The sequence below is a fragment of the Ruditapes philippinarum genome, unplaced genomic scaffold, assembly GCF_026571515.1.
Source record: "Ruditapes philippinarum isolate M1 unplaced genomic scaffold, ASM2657151v2 ctg272_1_1_1_1, whole genome shotgun sequence".
NCBI classification, from domain to species: domain Eukaryota; kingdom Metazoa; phylum Mollusca; class Bivalvia; order Venerida; family Veneridae; genus Ruditapes; species Ruditapes philippinarum.
In genome coordinates, this window is record NW_026860885.1 from 64,715 (window position 1) to 88,443 (window position 23,729).

At 34.2% G+C, this 23,729-nt stretch overlaps 1 pseudogene; it reads right to left on the reverse strand.

Annotated features, from left to right (window-relative positions):
* Window positions 1-1,817: 1,817 nt before the first annotated feature.
* Window positions 1,818-18,968, reverse strand: LOC132713747 (transketolase-like; annotated as a pseudogene).
* Between the last annotated feature and the right edge of the window lie 4,761 nt (window positions 18,969-23,729).

Genomic DNA, 23,729 nt, shown 5'->3' on the forward strand with positions numbered 1-23,729 from the left:
GTTGTTGTTGTTGTTGTTGGTACTTTTAGTAATCAGTTTCAGCTTTAAAAACAAATAGAAAAATGACTGTTTATTGACTTCTACTTGTAGCTGCAAGCTTTTTAATTTTTTCAAGTCCTTTTGAGTCATGCATTACAGGATTCGCAGTCTGAAAGAAGTCGGTGCTAGAAGGCACTCTGAGAAATTTCATATTTTATTTTATGTTCTACAAAAATGTGTTAAATTGAATATTTACTGAAATTATGCAACAGTGTACTGAGCTTTAACGTTGCTGTTGTCATTAATGACATGTTAGTAAGATGATGACAATGCTGGGAAAATACGTTTGACATATAATACTTTTTATTACTTTTGTTTGCTATTTGTAAAAATTTTAGAGCAATTAAAAATGTTTCCCTTTTCTAATGAGAATCATATTGTTATATTTAAGAGCCACTTGGAGTAATAGATGTAATCCTTATTCATGTTATATTTTAGATGTTTTGACTTATATAGATGGTTTTGTTTTTCTTGTTGTTTTTTGTTTGTTTGTTTGTTTGTTGTTTTTGTTGTTGTTTTTATTATTATTATTATTATTATTATTATTATTGTCGTTGTCGTTGTTGTTGTTGTCGTTGATGTTGTTGTTTGTTGTTGTTGTTGTTGTTGTTGCTGTTGTTGTCGTTATTGTTGTTAATGTTGTTGTCGTTATTGTTGTTAATGTTGTTGTTGTTAATGTTGTTGTTGTTTTTTGTTGAACTTTTTAGTAATCAGTTTGAATTTTAAAAACAAATAGAAAAATGACTGTTTATTGACTTCTACTTATAGCTGCAAGTTTTGTAATTTTTTTCAAGTCCTTTTGAGTACGTCATTACAGGATTTGCAGTCTGAAAGAAGTCTGTGCTACAAGACACTGAGAGATATTTCATATTTTATTTTCTGTTCTTAACAAATTGTATCCAATTGAATATTCTAGAATCTTATAAAGACAAATTTGGTTCTACCCTTGTCACATTTTTTTATCGTATTATCAAAAGTTAGCATTTTTACAGAAGAACAGACCACATTTTAATTATGTTCCTAAATGTAATTTAACTTAATAAAATTACAATATTATGTATTGCTAAGTGTTTTACTTATTGGTGTTCATTATTTTTTTATATTTATTTATCTATTTATTTATTCATTTATTTATGTATTTATTTTTGTTTGTAACATTATGTATCAGTAAGGCGATAAATGAAACACATTCAGTTTAGCATTAGAAATAACTATGTACTATTTGCAGCATTTGTCTATAGCAATATCAGAATTATTCATGAACCTGTTATTTTTCTAAATGTTTCCAATAGCATTAATTAGTATTTGTAAAATTGCATTTGCAGGTAAACTAATCATTCGAGCGATGCTTCTAAAAATTTTAATATTGAAAGTTTTGGGAGATTTAGTTTTTGTATTCAAAACAAACCATGAACGGTACATAGATTTCTTAATACTTTGTTTATGCAATAATGTTATGAGAAGACATGTGAGATACAAGAAGCCGAACTCATTTAAAATTGTTCAAATTGGTGTAAGGATGTTTCCAATTTTAAAAAAAAATCTTTAAGAGTAAATATACAACTCAATATTTGTCTTACCTTTTGATAATAATGGAAAAAATATGTTGTCATTTTTACGAAATAAATATTGTACAAAAGTTGCATTTGTTGTTTTTTCGTTTTCGTTTTTTTTTCTTGCCAAATACTGTTCCATTCCATACGCAATTTATTCACCTTTGATATAATGCGAAAAAGACAAAACACACCTCTGACCATACCACTGCAGTTTTTTTTCCTTCAGGCGAGTGCCCCAAACTTCCCAAGTGGTCGACCTTCACCAGCTACGCCCCTGACTAGTACAAATAGTGTCAAGTTTTAGTTTAATATATTATGACGTGTAAAAAATAAAGCCAAAAGTGCCAAACAAAATTAAAAAGTACTGATTGTTAACCTAAATAAGTGAATTAAACGTTGGTAAGTGGTCACGGATTCACCATTGGCCTAAATGAGCCGAATTTGCCATCAACATTACCAGGGCATAATTGAATTCAACTATTCTTCCGTGGTTTTGAGTTTAATGTTTAGGTAGAATAATGCATACGTAAGTACGGTTAACAAATAATGGATTACCTTTTTTAAATTTATCATATGAGAAAGTCAGTAATCTGAAAGGTATTGTTAAAGCTGCACGCCTCCAGGTCAGCCAAAACATTTAAAAAAAAGTCAAACTTGAGATAAATGTACTACCATTTCAAGAAAAGTAAAACGATTCTTGATTCAACTAATAATTTACATGCTATTTGTGATTAATGACTGATTTTGCATTATTCAACACCATATGATTTTTACTGCTTAACTTACGCAATAAGAGGCTATTTTTGCATAAGTTGACCTCTTTTTTTGTAATTTAAGTGGATTGCAAGTGCCGTTTGGAATGTGTAAATTACATTTTTATTCACTCTACATTTAAGTAAATTTCCAATATTTGATTATAAAAAATAGCATGAATCTGGAGACATAATGCTCTAAACCAAATTTTAGAAAACTGGATGGTTTTATAAATGCATATCATCGTCAACATCCATATACTTATATACTTGCACGCCCTTCTTTGGTTGCAACTAGCTAAAGAGGTCAGTCAAGTGCATTAAAGTTTATGAAATATTTTCAGTATAAAGATAGTGGAAATACGCCACATGCTGAGAAAAGTGTGCAGTCTGAGCGATTCTTGAACTCCATACCTTTGGAATACTATGCCATTCGTGTTTTAGCCCGCGACCCCGCCAAGCGAAAAGTCGAAAATTAAGGGCGCGGAGCGAAAACACTCTAATTAGCGAGGGCAAGGGGCGAACTTTCATAAAAAAACTATATTTTGGCTGATCTGGAGATTTAAGAAAAAAAACGGCGGGTGCGCGGAGCGAAAACACGATAATTAGCGCCCCCGCTAATTAGCGTGTTTTCGCTTTGCGACCCCACCGTTTTTACATGATAATAATTATCGATTTTTCGCTTGGTGGGGTCGCGGAACGAAAACACGCTTATTGGCGAGGGCGCGCGGCGAAGTTTTATTCATTTAACTTCGCCCAGCGGCCCCGCTAATTATCGTGTTTTCGTCCTGCGATCCCGCCGTTTTATTTCTTAAATCTCGCTCCGCACCCTCGCTAATTAGCGTGTTTTCGCTGCGCGCCCCCAAAATGTTAAATATCGACTTTTCGCTTGGCGTGGTCGCGGGACGAAAACACGCTAATTAGCGGGGGCGCGCGGCGAAGCTTTATTTATTAATTAACGTGTTTTCGTCCCGCGACCCCGCCGTTTTATTTCTTAGTGGTTATTTTTTATTTCACAACTACGTCTTGATTGTTACAATTTGTTCTTTATTTATTACACATGCAAAGAAGTTTAGTTTCTTTCATGCAGAAAAATTAAATATCACACACACATTTTTGGTTATTATGTATGTACGAGGGATGATCAAAAATAAACCGGACTGTGACTGTCAATTCGAGAATTTTCAACCTGTCACTTATTGTTATATATCACACTAAATCGGAAAACAATACCTGTAAATTGATGCTATATCTAATATCATAACTCAAACAGCTTGTCCGTAACAGCTAATTTAAAAAACCATGGTAACACAAACCTGGCGCAGTGCGTAAATTTACGCTGACATCAGGCGCTATATGATGCATATATTTTACAATATGGCACATTTAGATTTAAAAAAAAATGCCAAAACGTCATGAGCTATATCCTTGACGTTGTCAGAAAATACGACTTCATTCAAACTATATTTATATTTGCAATTACAATTTAAACGTCACATGTTAAAGAAATACTTGCGTTAAAAACTTTTTCGTCAGAAAGTCTCGAAAATCGGTCAATAAGAAAAGTTTGTCAAATATAAGGCGACAAACTGTTTAGTACGTAAAAAAATGATTATGGCTAACACGGGAAAAGTTCCAGGAAGCCACGGCATAGTTTTTGATTAGCATAAATGATTAAGAAAGGGTAATAGAGAAATGGAAAACAAGTAAATGGGCGGTAGAAAGAAGGAATTTTCAAGGAAGGTAGTGACGTCAATCGCTGAGACGTTGAAAAATGACAGTCAATTGACCCGATGTTCGACAGTTGGTACGGGGCGGTTCATGTTCAGTAAACTATAACTAAGGATCTCTAACTGTTAATGCATTAATTACATACATATATATTACACTCTTAGCTTACAATTGTGTTAATTATTTTTTTATTTTTCGTAAAAGTATTAAGGATTTAATCCGACAAATTTATTATAACATTTAAAGGTTATGGTCGTTGTTACATATTTATATACATTTATTTAAAAAAAAATTTAGTGTTATTATAACATGCTTACTTTAATATATTTAAAACAAACATATTGCGCTCTTTATTATTATTTATATAACAAAAGATGATGATTTCTTATTTTAACATGCTGTACACAGCGCTTACAAGTAAAATGGTTTCCTGCGGGGAATGTTTTTAATGATATAAATATATTTCATTTCACTATTTTCAATAGGGGGGGGGGGGGGGGGGGGGCGAGGATAAATAAACGTTTGTATCAGGAATATAGTTGACAGTAATCGATTGATATAGAAGAAGGTCTTTGGAAACTGGTGACCGTTGATGACGCGGAGAAGGTCGAACATAAAACAATTATTTCTTTTTTAAGAAAAAAATTAAATAGGCCTACCATTTCATGAATAATTCCGAGCAAAAAAAATAAATAAAGTAAACACACAAGTACGAATATTTTAATTTTGTAGATTTTCAGTATAAACAATTTATTGTTTGTAACATTTTGAGATACATATTAAAGAAACATTGATAATTTTCAAACACCTCATTCAAGTTTTTCCACCTTAAACGGTAACATAATTATAGAAAAAATTATATATATCAAGTTATAGTTTTTTGTTCTTAATTAGGTGTCTTATTCCCTATAGGATTATCCGTAACGTACCGGCAAACGGTATTTATCAAGGTTTCCGAAAAGGTCAATTAACCAATCATGTACGGTTTACAGATCACATGCTCCTCCATGTACCGAAAACAGGTCACGTGCTCCTCCATGACTCAAAAGTTAAACGCGTACCAATACCCTGCGGTCTCCAGACCGCAGGGAACAATACACTGTGCATTGATCCCGTATTCCTTCATCTGGTTTCCCGCTATGAGGCACCGTTGTACCTGCAAAATTCTTGATACACAGATCTCTTTCCTCACTCAGGCAACCAGCAACAGTATCGCCTAAACCACCTATTTGATAAAATCAAGTACAATATAATATGCATTGCATTAACACGTCGGGGTTTTAAAAGAAATCAAAGTTCTTGGCAAGCGTAATTATTTACTTAGTTTCAAAAAAGCAATCCATATAAAATTGCCATATATTTTTACATAAGCATGGTTAAATCTTGCCGAACATTATAATTTACATTTATTACTTAGAATTCTATTTATAAATAATCAACTGTTTTTATATTACATTTACTTAGGTTTTAAAAAGCAAACATCGATCTTGCCGAGAGTTTACTTTTACATTAATCATGCAGTTCTTGATCATATAATGTGCGTTTTTTACAGTAACTTTAATAAAAAGCAATCCCGGTCTTACCTAGTGTTAATAAAATAATATAGTACATGTATAATAATAAAGTATTAGTGATATTTTACATTAAAATACAAGTAATGTTGGGATTTTTAAGATCTCAAATTCCAGATAAATGTTAATCTGACAGAATAACTCAGATAAACTTATTTGCATAATTAATAACTCTACATACTGGCCCAGTGTAGAAATACTATTTCCTCGTGCATAAGTACGTATTATTTCGCGTAAAAGTTTTGGATCTTAAATGCCCAGAAAACTATTAAATGAAATCACGCAAACCCCATATGTAGTGGTCCTCTACAGTGATAATGTTACCACCAGTTTCTCGTGCATTAGTTAGTATTGTTTCGGTATCGAGACGTTTCAGGGTGAAAGGGTCTATAACTCTGATATTGACCCCTCTATTAGCAAGCTTATCGGCAGCTTTCATGGCCTACTTATGTTACACAAGACCCAATAACCATAACCTTGTCAGTGTCGCTTTTTCTAACGACCTGTGGAACAAAAATTCGAATATGTGTTTTACAAATATTGTATTACAAAGTAGATCTATAAATTATGGTGGCATATTTCTGCCAACAGATAACCTGATACCAAACTAGTTAATTAAGAGGTTAACTAGTTACGTAACTAGTTAACCTCTTAATTAACTAGTTAGTTATCAGGTTAACTAGTTACTTAACTAGTTAATTTTTTCAATAAATTAAAGATCATAACGGGTAATAAATGCATGTTAGTGCATGCAACTGCCATCCTTTTATTATATTATCATCTTAAAATTAAGAGGTTAACTAGTTACGTAACTAGTTAACCTGATAATTAACTAGTTAAACAATAGGTTAACTAGTTACGTTTTTGTTAAGAGGTTAACTAGTTACGTAACTAGTTAACCTGATAACTAACTAGTTAATTATCAGGTTAACTAGTTAGGTATTTGCGTAACTAGTTAACCTGATAATTAACTAGTTAATTAAGAGGTTAACTAGTTAAGTATTTATGTAACTAGTTAACCTATTAATTAACTAGTTAATTATCAGGTTAACTAGTTACGTAACTAGTTAACCTCTTAATATTTAGCTGACAATAAGGGATGGCAGTTGCGGGCACAAACATGCATTTATTTCCCGTAATGATCTTTTCTTTATTGAAAAAATTAACTAGTTACGTAACTAGTTAACCTCTTAATTAACTAGTTAATTATCAGGTTAACTAGTTACGTAACTAGTTAACCTCTTAATTAACTAGTTAATTATCAGGTTATCTGGTGGCAGAAATATGCCACCATAATAAATTTTAAAAAAACTTGTTATCAATAATGTTATGTAAAACATTGTATTGCGATACTACATCTATGTTTAAGGTGTGACGGACAAATACAGTACAGACCTTTTTCACACTTAGAGTGAGAAAAAGTGTGAATAATTATGCTGTTATTTTTATAGTCCAATTTACAATATGGATTGGAGTTTACCATCACATATCTTAACAAAAACTATCACGAATCTTAACAAAAACTTATATGCAGGCTGGTTAAAATCTACTCGCAATATTCGCCAGTTACCCGAATGTTGGGCCAAAAATAAAATTATGTTTGTTTCCCCTTCCCGACCCATTTAAATTAGGGTTGGGTAGGTAGGTAGAACAATAAATAACCTGCATATGAGTGTTTGCGTTTGTTTACCCTAAACCATATGGGCGAGCAATATAATCTGCATATATGTATAATGAACTATTAAAATTATATAATGTAGTCATGCATTACCATATTCACAACTGACATATGCAACAATTTATTAACTATGCTAGCTGTCTAAAATATCAGATTAGATTGTACTTTTTGTATTCTTAAATAAAAAATACTTTCACCCCCTGAAAGAAAAAATACTTTCATCCCCTAAGAACCTGAAAAACATCTTTTGGGTAGGGGCTAGTTTGTTGGGTAGATAGGAAAGGGGAAACAAATTAAATTTTATTTTAGGCCTTGCCTTTTGACAGTTAGTAAAGTTATACGTGTATAGTGGTTTAGTATTTTGTCTGGAAGCCACAATACTACTTTGTGCCTATTTTAACAAATTATTTCACATTCAGTGCTTCTTTCTTTAGGTGATAACAATCAAACATGCATTCTACATTTACCACATATATACGCGAAACAACGCATTTTCACCGCCCCCCCCCCCCCCCCATTTTAGGCCTCAAATAGTGAAAAACTGTCCTATTTGGACCCCAAACATAAGTTTTCGTTTGAGAAATGTTGCTAAAAAATTGAGCACTTTTTCGGCGCCGCCCCCCCCCCCCCCCCCATCCAAAAGATACATCAGGGGGTTGCCAGAAGGGGGATGTGCCCCTTCTGTTAGGGGGTTTGAAGGGGGGTGGAGTCCCCCTCATCGCCAAGAAAATTTAGGACTTGTGAGAGGCTAAAAATGACCCCAGGTCGATCATAATGTAACGTTTAACCAACGCTGAAAAGCCTTTGACTCTATCTCAATACCTTGAGCAGTTGCAGCACTTTAAAATAAATTTTGATGGAAAAAATCGAGGCAAAATAGTGATTTTTGACAATTTTGAGATGTCCCCTCGTTGCCATGGTAACAAGAAATTTAAGACTGAGCATGTTGTTACAAAGGCAATAGTCCAGTCAACATTTGTGCCAAGTTTGATTAGTATTGAAGCATTTTTCATAGTTTCATAGCAGTTTGAACTTGTAACAGGAGGCTTTTCAGTGAAAACGGCCATTTTTGATAATATGCTCATGGGGGAAAGGGTTAATCCATTATCTGAACGTTATAAAATTCATGTTTGCCCTCTTTTAATGGGAAGTATTTCTTTGTCTGATACAGAATGTTCGTGTCCTTAGGTCCGATTGAACCTGTTTTTATAAAGATATTAATAACTTGATGTAGCGTTTATACCATAATAAAGCCATAAATTTTAAAAATACCTTCAATTTCCAATTTCAAACAATTCATCATTACGATACATAACCGGTATTACGGTACGGCTTGACAGGATATAGCATATTCCCTTCATACCAGCAGCCAACTCAGCAGCTCTTGGCATAGAAACAGCATCGCTTGGACAGAACACAGTCGAGCCTGGCAGGGATCTAAACATTGCGATATCTTCCATCGCCATTTGTGAAGCACCATCTTTTCCTGCAATAATAAAAAGTGAAAAGTTATACGAAGTTACAACAAAATAATTCAGACCTTACAAGACGTTTAGTTGGTATATATAACATACATGTATTTAAAGTGTGTATTTATACAAAAATTATATTTAATTGTGTTTTAAAATTTAAGTCGATTGAAAATGTTACGATACGTTTCTGTTGCTTTAGGTACGTGTATAGGATATATTTGCACTCGGATGGCCCCCACACCCCCACAATCCACCGTTGTGTAAGTCTGCGTATGGACAGCGTGATGGACGGACGGAAAAGATGCCCCCACGGCCGCCGTCTTAGTTGCGGAATAATATAAAAAGTGTCACCTATGCATACACCAACATGGGAACCGTCAAAGTTTACATTGTGAACGAAATTGTCCCAATTCTGATCTGGTCGAATGCCCGTGTGAAGAAAGCAGCAAAACCATTGCAGAACACAATATTTCTGTCCCTTGCAGCACAGCCAATTGCTACCCCGACAAGATTCTGTTCTGCTATGTAACTTTGTATATAACGGTCTGGATAAGCATCCTGTTGAAATGAAAAAAATTCTAGCTTTACAAATACAAAAGTATGCTGTAATACATAAATACATTTTATAATCTGCAAAAAGCTGAACATAAGCAAATCTATTGTATATACGACGTATATCTAAGTTTTGTTTGTGTCTTTAGATTGCCGTGGTCTTCTCCTTTTGTTGATTGTCGCAACAGAACAGTGTGTATGTCAAATACTAGTAATGATTCAATTGAATTATTATAATTCTGTCTGATATGCAAGAAAGGTTTTTTTCTATTGCACTGGTATAAACAGTAGATAATCCTGTCAGTCTGATATGCAAGAAAGATTTGTCTAGCATTAGTGTAAAAAGTAGATAATCCTGTCTGATATGCAAGGAACAGCTGATGTGTAATCATGCATAATGGTCCCCCATCTCGAGGTGAATCCGATTACAATAGCTATCCATTCAATTTATGATTTGTCAGATGCCGATGAATTTTTGAGATTTTTTATGCTCACAGAAGATATGTTACATTCGTACATCGGCTATCATTTAAATTGTGCTTATTTTTAGTCAGGCTTGTTAACGGATCTTTAGGATTATATTTACTAATTAAAAGCCTGTTTGATGGAGCAGTCAAATTGACCTTTGCTTTTGATGTCATAATTTCAATAACGAGTATTACTAGAAATAACAGCTGCGAAACATTAAAGATATCCCCCATAATGCAATTAGAATTATTCACGTGCAAATGTCACGTGGGTACGAAAACTGACTTTGAATATATATGAATATGTAGAAGTGTTTGTTTCGCCGTCCAGTGCTATCACCCTAGGATTGTTTTAGAGAGTTTAACCACGGCATCATTGTAGGCTACTCTGATCGCAACCTGAAAACAGATAAGAATAATCGAGAGATAATTTTCAGTTTAAGTGTAAGTAGTGTTTTAAGTAGTATTTTTAACATTAGGTTACGGTTATATTTTGATTTTTTTTTCAATTGAAAATGTTTAGAAATATTTTATATGCAATGAAGAGTTACATTTCTATGTAGATCTAACATGGCCACGCTAAATATTTTAAATGGACCTGTCTTTCTTTCAGTTTAGACAAAACCATGGCGTGCTTTAAAATAAATTTCTGACAGAATTGTGAATAGTGCAGACCATAGCTGATCTTGATCTGTACTGGTCACATAAAATAATCCACAAGCGTAGATCTATACAATTAAAGGCACATAATGCCTCAGAAATCCACATTCATATTTTTTTAATTTCTTTTAAATGCCAAACATGCAATTGATATAGGAATATTTAAAGAGCATGTAACACATTCAACAACTGAAAAAGTAGCGCTGAACTAATAATGATGTGTTGTAAAGGTAGCAAAATGTAAACAAAGTACATGTAGTATTTTGACTTCCATATACAATACTAATTAACTTAATATTTCATTTGCAAACAGAGTAAAATAAGCAGAGATATTAATGTTTATCGCAAGTGAGTATCTTTTTAACTGACAAAGTTAAAAAGATTTGAGAACTAAAAAAAATATTGCGTTTTTAAGGCATAATGGGCCTTTAAAACCGTCACATTACACATGTTATTTATCATTTATAAACGCCTTTATTTAAATGTATACATGTATGTACAATAGGACATGTACAAAGGTGCCAGTCGCATTGATTCGGCCTTAAAGATTGATGTTTTATCTAATTTTTTCATGAAATAGGTTTTTTTTAAAGTCAAATTCTTTGAATTCATGTATATTAAATTACATAATAAAAAGTAGAAAAAGTAGATAAAATATTTTGTGGTGATCTTCATTTTTGCAATAGGAGCTCTACAATAACATTACATTTGAGTTTTTTATTATTTATTTTTACCTCTTGTCCCATCAAATAGTTTGGCGGTTTAGCTAACATTACATTTGTAATATCTACATCAGGAACAGTGGCCGTAATGCATTGTGGTCCAAGATTCCATGGTCCATGGCTGTTCATTCTTCCCTTTATAATCTTTATAACTCCGCCCTTGGTCCAAAGATTTTACTGTGCCATCCCGGCGAGTCCTCAATGCCTTAATGTGTTCAAACAAAATGTATACATGTATACAAGGTGGACAAAAGTCCTCCCCCGCCCGAATATGACAAGGCGGACAAAAGTCCTCCCGTGAAAATGGTGTGAGCTTTTTATTGCAAATATACCATTATACATATATATACACAATTATATATCTGTAACCTTTAAAATCACAGTAAATATAGACCGCTGTAAAATTATAACTTTAAAGAAAATATTATGGCTAATGTATAGAAGCTACATGTATTTGGATATTGAAAATGAGATAAATAGTAATATTTTTACTGTGTTTTTGTAATTAGACACTGCACGAACTATCAGATGCATTTTAAACCACAGATTGGAGGAAAATTATGTGGAGTTTACAGGTATCACTAATATAACTACAATATTGTTGATTACTGAAGGTTTGAATTGTAAACGATGTACCAGGGAATCCCTTTCCTTTGAGGGTCTTCGGTAGTATACATGTCGGCTTCCATGATGCTAAATCTGTCAAAGGGAAGCCGACATGTATTAAAATCAGCACCTAAATAACGCTATGCATTAGGATCTGACGATCACCAATAGGTTTTCACATTCACTTGTTCTTTTAAACAGTTATTTTATAAGTTATTTTGTATGTTTTTTCACACAGTATAACAGTATTGTATACAGTTTAATAACTGTAAACTTAATTTTGATATCCCCAAAAATGATATGGAGCTGATTTTAATCCGATTGGGGTTCATTTCTAATTATTTTTTATTGGACCAAGTAAAAATGCGTATAATCATATATGATTTAAGCTGATATTGTTACAGTTATTAAGTATTTATCTGTTTTATATTCAAATCATTATTGAAAATCGTCTATTTTACCCAAAGGACTCAAGTCTTTTTTTGTAAACATCCACGACATGTTGTAACATGGTTGGTCCGCACTGTCCCAATCTGTTTATATCAATTATAGCAACTAGATTATCTAGCTTATTAAAACTAGAAAACGCCAATGCCTCCCAGACAGAACCTTCTGCACTCTCGCCATCTCCTAGTAGACATGCAGTAGACACGGTACCTAAAATTAATCAGGGAGTAGATCGACACTTACATTAATTTTTCAATTAAAGGTTTGTACACGTACAAAACGATATTTTGGTATGACACTGATATTTTGTCATTAAAAAGTTGATACGCGTATACACATTGATTTTTTGGTGCGACACTTATGTTTGCCATTAAAAGTTTATACACGTACAAAATGATATTTTGTCATTAAAAGTTGATACACGCATACAAATCGATGTTTTGGTGCGACACTAATATTTTGTCATTAGAAGTTTAACACGTACAAAACGATATTTTGGTGCGACACTAATATTTTACCATGAAAATTTATACACGTACAAAGTACAAACCGATATTTTGGTGCGACTCTAATATTTTGCCAACGTTTATACACGTATGAAACAATATTTTGGTGCGACATTTATGTATTGCCATTAAAAGTTTATACACGCTCAACACGATAATTTAGTGTGACACTTATATTTTGTCATTAAAGGTTTAAACACGTACAAAACTTGACTTATATTTATTTATAGAATGACTGATTGTATACCATGACACTCATGGGTTTTGTAACCTTTTGTGAATAAAGATATTATAATTATTACAAAACAATATTTTGAAGCGACACTAATATATTACCATTAGAAGTTTATATTGCACATAAAAAATAATATTTTGGTGCAAACTTATGTTTTGCCATTTAAAGTTTATACACGTTCAAACAGATATTTTGGTGCGACACTAATATTCTGCATTTAAAAATTTGTACACGTACAAAACGATGTTTTGGTGGTGCGACACCGAAAATATTGCAGGTTCAGTTTAACTGACTCAAGGAAAATACAGCATTAGATTTCGGTATAAAAATGTTGACATTTTGAACTTAAAAATATCTGCAGATATGTTCATGTCATGAAAAACGGCGTATGTAAAAATTGCATGTCTCCGTAAAGCATAAAAATTGGCAGGACTAAATTATACTGGATTTTGAAAGGAAATCAGATGCACGCACACCACTAAAACTCAAAAGTCGAATGCGAATCACAATAATTGAGCTGCGCCATGACAAAACCAACGTCATTCGTTTGCGACCAGAATGGATACAGACCAGCCTGCGCATCCGCGCAGTCTGATCAGGATCCATGTTGTTTTGTATCAGTTTATCTACTTGTAATAGGGTTTGTAGGCTGCTGGCTGGTCTGGATCCATGCTGGTCGCAAACACATTATGTTGTTTTTGTCATGACACGACTCATATTTTATTTTGAATTAAGCATATCTTCATGTACAACAAATTTGGTGATTTACGTGGATTGTTAGCGCCTATTTCAATGTGTAAATTATTTTCTTTGTTCACTTCCCAATATCATATTTTAAAATGCATGATCAAAATTTTCAAGAAACGTAGAGTGAACTTTGAGGCATCGCGAACTTTTCTATGCGTTTTATTTCTTATATTTCGTGACTCAAATATCCGCTCACTCTGACTTGTCGAAGTATTTTCCCGTATAGGCCATGCCGGCAGCAATACTAATACCCTGACCAAGAGACCCAGTTGCTACATCAACAAAGTTCAGCCGCTGAAATCAAACAAGATTCGGTAAGCTACATTTTAATAAAGAATGACTATATAAAATTACAAGTTGTGAAGTTTGCTTTATTGGGGGCATTTTGTTCTATAATATTGATTTCTGGAAAGGGCTTAATCTAATGTTGCTAGAACTTGTTGCCAAACCAATTTTGTTATATAATCAAAACATGTATTTGACGCAATACAATATGTTTAAATTAAACGAAACTTGATCATCGATGTGCCAATTTTTTTATTGATAGTTATTTACAATATTTGGCTCTTAAGACATAAGAGGCGGTCATTTTGGGAGTCAATACTCAAAGCATATATTATAAGTGTCAAAATATGGAGAGAAAAAAATCGGTTTTACGGTTGAATTGTCAAATTCTTTTGCATTTGTAAAGAAAGACATAATTTTAGTAAAAAAAAATATCATAACGAGAAGCTTTTATCTTGTCATTTTATTGATATCTGTTAATAAAGAACATGCATACCGTTATCAGTCACCTTCGGCTTTATCAGTACATATTTGAAATAAAATGAAGAGAATGGTATATTTTTTACCTCTTACTAGTTTGGAATTATTAAACTGATAAACTTTGAAATAATTCGATTTTTTTTATATTACAGTCACTCGAAAACATTCGGGACTATTTCTTATTGATACGACATTAGCATAATACTGCGCGCGGCATAAAATTGAGAGGATATGGACTTGTTTTTGTTTCAGACAGAAATGCATATTAAAATTGGAAACATTAAAAAAAGAATACCAAAAGTTATAATAAAATGTATAAGAATAAACTACTAGTATACAAATTATCAGGCTCAGCACGAAAAAAAGCCTCGTCCTTATTTTCTCTAAGCCTTGCCTGACAATTAAGTTTTGTAGTATGACACTAGCATGGTATTCTATAATATGTAGACGACAGAATTGCAACAAATCTTTATCTTATCTTTATCTTATCTTAGGCATATATGTACATGTATATTATATTTGAATGAAAACCAAGGGAGGTATTGCTATGCTATTTTTGCACATGTTCTGTTTTATTAGTGTTTATCTTATGTTTTACAAGTTCTTAATGTGATCTGTTTAGGCAATTTAACTTCTCACTGCCTTGTTGTAATGTAAATTTGGTGTTGTATTTTAACCATTTTTTGTGATGATAACAAAGTATCCCACTTTATGGACAATGCTTTATTGATCTAAATAGATCTGTATAGTTTACGTTAATTGACAATTGACAGCTGCTTTCAGCTGATTTGGTTTACTCTACATGTCGGAAAATAGCTTGTAGCTATAATGTATAATGTTAAAAAAAATAAAAAATCTCGACTCTTGCGTAGAAACTCATATAGCCCATCATAAATGCAATAATAAAAGCAGCAATACATCGATCTTGGAAAATTGACGATTTTGCTAACCTTGCTTACACAAAAGCTTGTTAATAAGACATTTTTCCTTTCTAAAGAGAGTTTAACCATCTGAAAACATTAGTAGTGTACCAAAACCAATCGTACTTCAAGTTAAAAAATGAATGAATCAATCAATCAATCAGTCAATGAATGAAGTATTTCCAATTATTTTTTTCGTTTGAAAGAGAGTAACATCTGAACAAATTTGTAGTGTTCCAAAACTAAATATAAATAAATAAATAAATAAATAAATAAATAAATAAATAAATAAATAAATAAATAAATAAAATAAATAAATAAATAAAAAATAAAAAAATAAACAAATAAATAAATGAATAAAAAATAAATAAATAAATAAATAAGTAAATAAATAAATAAGTAAATAAATAAATAAATGAATAAATAAGTAAATAAATAAATAAATAAATGAATAAATAAATTGTATAACTGTTTAAAGCGGCTTTCAGCTTTTCTTAAGGTTAACTAGATATTCTATTTTTAGATAAATTGCACATTTCCGAGATAAAATTACTGAAATACTTAGTTTGAAACAACGAAGAATTGTTTTTCCAACAAAAAAATAACTGAAGGTCGCGTTAAAGGATTTCTAGAAAAGAAAAATCATATCTGGTCGAGAATGTACAAATGCATTGTAAAAATATTGCAGTATGTTAATTACATATCATATATTTTCTCCATAAAAACATTAAGCTACATTCATAGTCGTAACAACGGAATGTCTGTCTCAAAAGCATAACATCTAGACAGTATTGATTTGAGTCTTTTTAAAGCATTTTTTTTCATGGAATTACGTAACAGCTGTAGAGAGTTTACGTGCAAAATGGCTAAAAGTAACATTGAACTTTGCAAATCAGTAACTTTTACGATTTGTTATCAAAATGGAACACCGCCCGAAGTTGAACCATATTGAAGTGATATATTTGTCACTTCGGTATGGCGTGTCTTGACTTTTATTCCTTGGTCGGGCAAATGTCAAAACGATAAATATTACGATTTTGTCGTGGGTTTTTTTTTTTTTTTTTTTTTTTTTTTTGTTGTTTTTTTTTTTTCAACAAATTCTGGAAGTCAGTTTTGCAAATACAGTCGTCCTTGCTCATTTTATAACCAAAAAGTGCAAACGGTACAAAACAAGACAAACTCACAATGCGTCGTAATTTTGACCTTCGGCCCCAAAAGGCGAAAACGTGACAATTAGTGGCACAAACACCATATATATGTAAATAACCATTAATCTAACAGAATTGTGTCCGAAATGTCTGTGTAAGCGCGAACTATCGAAAATACGATAATACGACAGTGTGATGGTGTGTTGTACGTGTCGTCGATATTTCGCTTTTATGCCCAAGAACATGACAGAAATCTATAGTGGCTGATTTGTGCCATGGCATATTTTCCCTCCACAAAGCGCCGGGCGAAATAACTTTCACATCACATGCAGCCGAGCGGAGCGAAAATACGACATGGCACAAATTAGCCACCATAGAAATCAAAATACCATAGCAACGTAATAATGATGTTTTTGATATTCATTTAATATAACTTCTTTACTAGACTAGCTTAGTCATATCATTATAAAATGGGAAAACTTACTGGGGTAGGGTGACCTTCCAGGTCCGATTCTATTGTCCTTAGTTTCAGGAGATCTTTCACAGGAAACAACCCCGCTTCATCCCAAGCCGCATACAAGATGGGGGCTGCATGTCCCTACAAATAGATAAATAAATGAGCTTTTCAAGTTGCATTTTAAACACAATAACTCCTCAAAGATTCAAAACTTCGAAACAAACTACTTCTACTGCTGCTGCTGCTGCTACTGCTACTACTATTACTACTTCTACTACCACTACTACTACCACTACTACTACCAACACTTCTACAACTACTACCACTACTTTTACCACTACCACTACTATATAGCGACAACAAAACCTATGTTACAGATGTTTTCTAAGACTCAGGACTGATTGTCAAGATACGAAAAATGATCCACCAGCAGTATAAAGCCTGGTCAGACTATAGTCAAACCTGTGAGCAAAGGTCATACAAAGGAGAGACCAAAGATGGCTTTTATAGACAAGTGGACTTTATTTGGATTTCATTTTGATTTATTTAGCAAAATGCACCAAACGGCACGCTGTCGCACTATCGTCTTGTCGTCCTGTCGCAATCGAAGCACGCCAAACGGCTCGATGTCGTGCTGTCCGTTGTCACGATGTCGCCAGTCCTTCCATTTGAGCCGAGCAACAATGTGACATTGCGACAACATGCCGCACATAAATGCGCCGTTTTGTGTGCTTCATTAGCGACAAGACGACAAGACAGTGCGAAAATGTACGGAATGCCGTTAGGGCCATCGCCTATGAATGTGTTGATCTAAAACGCGATAGTCGATAGTACGATGGTGAAAACGCGAAATCACGAAACTACGATGGTGAAAACGCGAAAGCACGATGATGAAAACGCAATAGTACGATGATGAAAACGCGACAGTACGATACTACGATGATGAAAACGCGATAAACTATCGTGTTTTCACCATCGTACTGTCGCGTTTTCACCATCGTAGTTTCGTGATTTCGCGTTTTCATCATCGCACTGTCGAGTATCGCGTTTCAGATCAAACCATTCATAGGCGATGGCCCTAACGGCATTCCGGAATGCCGTTAGGGCCATCGCCTATGAATGTGTTAATCTGAAACGCGATAGTCGATAGTACGATGGTGAAAACACGAAATCACGAAACTACGATGGTGAAAACGCGATAGTACGATGATGAAAACGCGATAGTACGATGATGAAAACGCGATAGTACGATGGTGAAAACACGACAGTACGATGGTGAAAACGCGATACTACGATGATGAAAACACGACAGTACGATGATGAAAACGCGATAGTACGATGGTGAAAACGCGATAGTACGATGGTGAAAACGCGATAGTACGATGATGAAAACACGACAGTACGATGATGAAAACGCGAAATCACGAAACTACGATGGTGAAAACGCGACAGTACGATGGTGAAAACACGATAGTTTATCGCGTTTTCATCACCGTAGTATCGTACTGTCGCGTTTTCATCATCGTACTTTCGCGTTTTCATCATCGTGCTTTCGCGTTTTCACCATCGTAGTTTCGTGATTTCGCGTTTTCACCATCGTACTATCGACTATCGCGTTTCAGATCAACACATTCATAGGCAATGGCCCTAACGGCATTCCGTAAAAATGCGCTTTGTCGTGCTCTTGCTAGGGACAACTCAACGTACAAAAGTGTTCCAGCCACCGAATAAAATAGTGTTTCTCCCTCCAATGGAAACAAGTCCTCCATCCCTTGATAGATTACCTTTGACAAGACAAACCGGTCACTCCACGGGTCTTTCGGGAATTTCAAATCATATCTTAACGTATTGAAGAACAATACGGACATGATCTCTGCAGAAGATGAGCATGATGTCACACGTCTGAAATATAACATAAAATCATAGAAGCTGCTCATTAATATAACACCTATACAAGTCTCCCATAAACGGAAACATTATTTATTTATACGAACTGGAGGATAACAAATTAAAACCAAAATAGATAACAAAACCAAACAACAAACAAACGAACAGTCGGAAACTAGGTGATTTTATATGGCAAAGTCTCAACATGAAGAAATATCACATTCATTAACAAAAATGTCGTAAATTTGCCCAGTTCAGTCTTTAAGCGAATGTAATTTCAAACTACATTTGTATTTGATCATTTGTAATTGGTGAGGTATTCCGACCGAATTTCAAACAATGTTATTGTTCGGAATGTTACAATCGGAACATCCCGACGTTTATTCGTAATCATCCCGGAAGTACTTGTTAAATGATTGATCCGGGATCCGGGGTCGATTGCCGGATGTTCCCGGATCATCCCGGATCATCCAGGACGTTGCCGACAGAGTTACGGATGTAACCCGGTTGTTCCCGGTTGTACCCCTTTTCGTTTCCGGATCACCCCGGTGTCTTCCGGGGCTCAGCCGCGGCTCTGCCGGGATGTAAGTGAGACTGTAGCTTAACCGGAAATAAACCTACGGAAAAGATACTACTTTGATATAACAACAGTAAAAATGGCCTACTTAATTTGTTTTTCAATAAATTTATGAAGTTGAGTACGTATGCATTTCATTTCCTGCAAAACTCTCTAGTTTGTTATTTATTACCATAGTGCTAAACAAATGACCGTAAATAGTTTTTCTTGAAGGTCATATTTATATATAGCTTTCATGTACAGCATAACCCACTGCGTACTACAAAATAATTAGTAATTTCCTGTAGAAGATACAAATATTAGATATTAGAAATAAATTACCAAACTTAAAGTTCATTTTTTATTTTGTCTTTAATACTGCTTTTATTTATGAAATTCGTTCCTGTTCTTATCCATTAATATGACATACTGCGAAACACCGAATGGGAAACCGAAATATGACTTTACATAATAAAAATCGGAAGGAATTCTTGCTTCCGAATTTATTTAAGCTGAAGATAGAAGAGATTAATTGATGTGGACAAAAAAGTCAACACAAATTATTTGATTTATTTTGTAAATGATAATATTCAAAGAGAAATGAATAAGAGATATATTGCATACGCCCTGTAATTAATTGACAAAATAAATAAATAAATAAATAAATAAATAAATAAATAAATAAATAAATAAATAAATAAATAAATAAATAAATAAAATAGATGGATGGACGAATGAATGAATGAATTAATTAATTAATTAAGCTAGAGGCTCGCATAATATGATTTTATTCAACTCGTTCAATAAATTCAGTATTAAATTAAACTCTCTATGTCTCCACGGTATCTACACATACTACAAGAAGCCGCAACATAAAGGGAACAAATTTACTGTTTGAAAAAAAATGCAAGAAAACCGTAAGATTCAATGGGACCTGAGGTGATTGGGTGAAAATGGGATGTTAAAAGCCCCGGTCACATATTCACGGATAATGCCACGGAAGAGCTACGGTCTAATCGTTCACGGATTACTACGGAAATGTGAAATTCCGTAGTCCGCTACGGTTCCAGTACGGACACACAACGGTATAAGTACGGAGTCCGACGGATTTACCACCAAAATCCCCCGGAGAGACACGGACTGTTACGGACCGACACGGTTTGATGCGGAGCGACACGAATTAGGACGGACGCACTACGGATACACTACGGCCTGCTACGGTATAAGCACGGGTTAGTACGAATAAGTACGGTCTGATACGGAGAAGAACGAATTGATACGGAGAAGAACGAATTGCCACGGATCTATACGGACCTAATACATCCGTCCACAATCTCTTGCATAAATGCCCCACAAGAAAAGAACACCTGGAAAACGAATTGCAGAGTTTAATGATTTCGGCGGAGAGGATTCGGCCTGATCGCGTCTGACCCCAGAGACACATCAGGTCCGATAAAAGTGAATTTCTTGAACGACGCTGGGTCCTCAACAAGTTCGGCCATGAGAGCCTCATACTAAACATGAAGGGGTCTTCGTAAAAGCCCATCTCACGTCCACCATCTTGCCTGTTCTCTCTTACCTGATTAGATATTGACTAGTAATCATTAAAAAAAGTGTTGATCAAAACTGCTTCTCTTTTAATTTTAAAATGTGCCGTTTTTTTACAATAATATTCATTATCGTGAATGTTTATGTTTTAAAAATATGTTAAAAGCTTGTTAATTAATCTTCTTATAACTCAAGGGTCAGTGTTCAAGGCTTATGAGACACTTCGTTTTATGTACATATTTACTCAAATTTCACGATCCAATGTTTGTAAAATGTGTAACATTAAATGTTATTACTCTATTACTTAAGAATTGTAGTACGATATTAATATATTTTACCTCTATGCATGTCATCTAGCAGCTCGACCACTGCCTGCGCATTCTGAGCCATTTCAATATAAAATTGCAGCCAGTAAATGGCAATTATCATTTATTGAATGTTCCCGCAAATATGTCAGTTTTTAACAAGAAGGTAGTACCCTTGGAAAGTACATGATACTTAATTCATCCGTTCTAAACAGTGGTGGACCGTACAAGTCCGTGTTGCAACGCAATAAACCGTATAAGACCGTGCTAATCCCTGCTTCTCCGTAGTACAACGTATTACGATCGTGGCTTTCCGTATTAACCCGTATTAAAACCGTAGCTTAAACGTAGGTTATCCGTACCAAACCGTGGAAATCCTTGACAAGTTGGTGGGCTACGAATCAGTACGGACTAGTACGGTTTTCGTACGGACCAGTAAGTATCGGTACGTTTTAATACGGACTAGCAGGGATACGCTACGGTTGATTTTTCCGTAGCAAATTTTTGTGCATGTTCAAAAATTGTCAAGGATCGCTACGGATATACCAGGACTACTAACGATTGATTACGGTTACAATACGGAGAGCTACTGACCAGTACGGGTAGCTACGGACGATGCCGGAATTAATCCGTGGCTCTTCCGTGGGCGTATTCCGTGAATATGTGACCGGGGTATTATTAAGTATGAAAACTTAATTAGAAATTAAAGCTGCATACTTATTTAGAAACTAACACTGCATTGTTTTATGAAAAAAATGAAATATTTCATAAGTCTCTAGCATAATTTATGACTTGGATATTTGCATTTTAAAAAAAGTGTATGTCAATCCTGTGATCAGCAGAAAATTTAATAAAAAGGGGGGTAATCCTCTGTTAGCTTCGTATTTGGTACACATTCAATGCGCGTTGCGTTGTCGATAACGACAACACAACCTATATCGTTAGCGCTTTTTCGTCTTGTCGCTAGCAAAACGAGCAAAACGGCGCCTTGTCGCATTGTTGTCGTGTCTCTAGCGAAGCACGCCAAACGGCGCTTTGCGTTGTCGTGCAGCGTGTGTCGCGATTTCGACCTGTCGCTTGATCGCCAATCCTTCGATTTGAGCCGAGCGACAATATGTGACATTGCGACCACACGCCGCACGACAACTCGCCGTTTGGCATGCATCGTTAGCGACAGGACGACAAGACGAAAGTCCGACAAATAGCCGTTTGGCGTTTTGTCGTGCTGTCGCTAGCGACAACACAACGCACAAAAGCGTTCCAGATCAGCTACCATAGCGTACGATACCTCTAGATCTACATCAAAGATCATTTTTATGTGTCAGGCAATTCATTCTGCTTGAAAAATTACCAGTTCAGCATGAAAACTTAATTTTAAGATAGAGACACCGTACCAGTGCTCAACACAGATCAGGATACAATTGTCCGCGGAGTTGTATATAGTGTATAAAACCACTATATTTTTTAGGCAACCAAACCAGTGCTCGACCAGGCGGTTTTATCTCTATCAGAATTTTTATTTTTTAAAAACAGATATGACTTTTTATGTTCAACAATTCTTTTTCAAAATTATTTTGAAACATTTATGTTTTATTATCTATAGATGTAAATATGAGAGCAAATATGATACGAAGGAAATGTTATACATTGACAAATAATAAGAGTGTATTAAATTATAAATGTTTTGGAATTTACATATACTTGGGTGTTTGAGATTACTTATTCTCATATTTTTTTTACTAAATGACTCTGCAAACATAGTTAAGTTTGATAATTGGTGTAATATACAAATGGTGTACCCTTTTAGTGGTGTGTTCCCGATTTGTTTCAGTACAGCTGCCATATTTGTTTACATGTTCATAGCCCCTGCCTTTTATGGAAGACAGGGTTTTGATAATTTTTGAGCACCTAATCAATTGGAATCATAAGAGTACTAGTAAAGCACGGATTTATATTACATTTATGTAATATAAATCCGTGGAGTAAAGGCAATTCAATAAAGTATTGTCCACATTTGCCCTAAATTATCATTATTTCAGTGTTTTAAATAGTTTTTACTGCTACTTTTATTTTAGAATTGTATTTTTGTACTGTTAAATATTGTCTGCAAAATGGCCAATCTTCTATCAAACTTGGAGTACTTGTACATGGTTTCAGGTCAGGTACAAATAGCACACACAAACTCCCAGTGTTTTTCACTTAAATAATGCATAAATCATACACAAATAGAAATATTGGTCGAGCACTGGGCTGGTCGAGCACAGATACTGTGACTCTAGAATTAGGGACCATTTCTCGTAATGTAAGTCTATGCTATAGGAAGCGCAACTTTTTCCCGCCAATGACCGAAATGTCGAAAAGTTGCGATTAGAACTGTCCGCGAAGTGTTCCGAATGATGTAT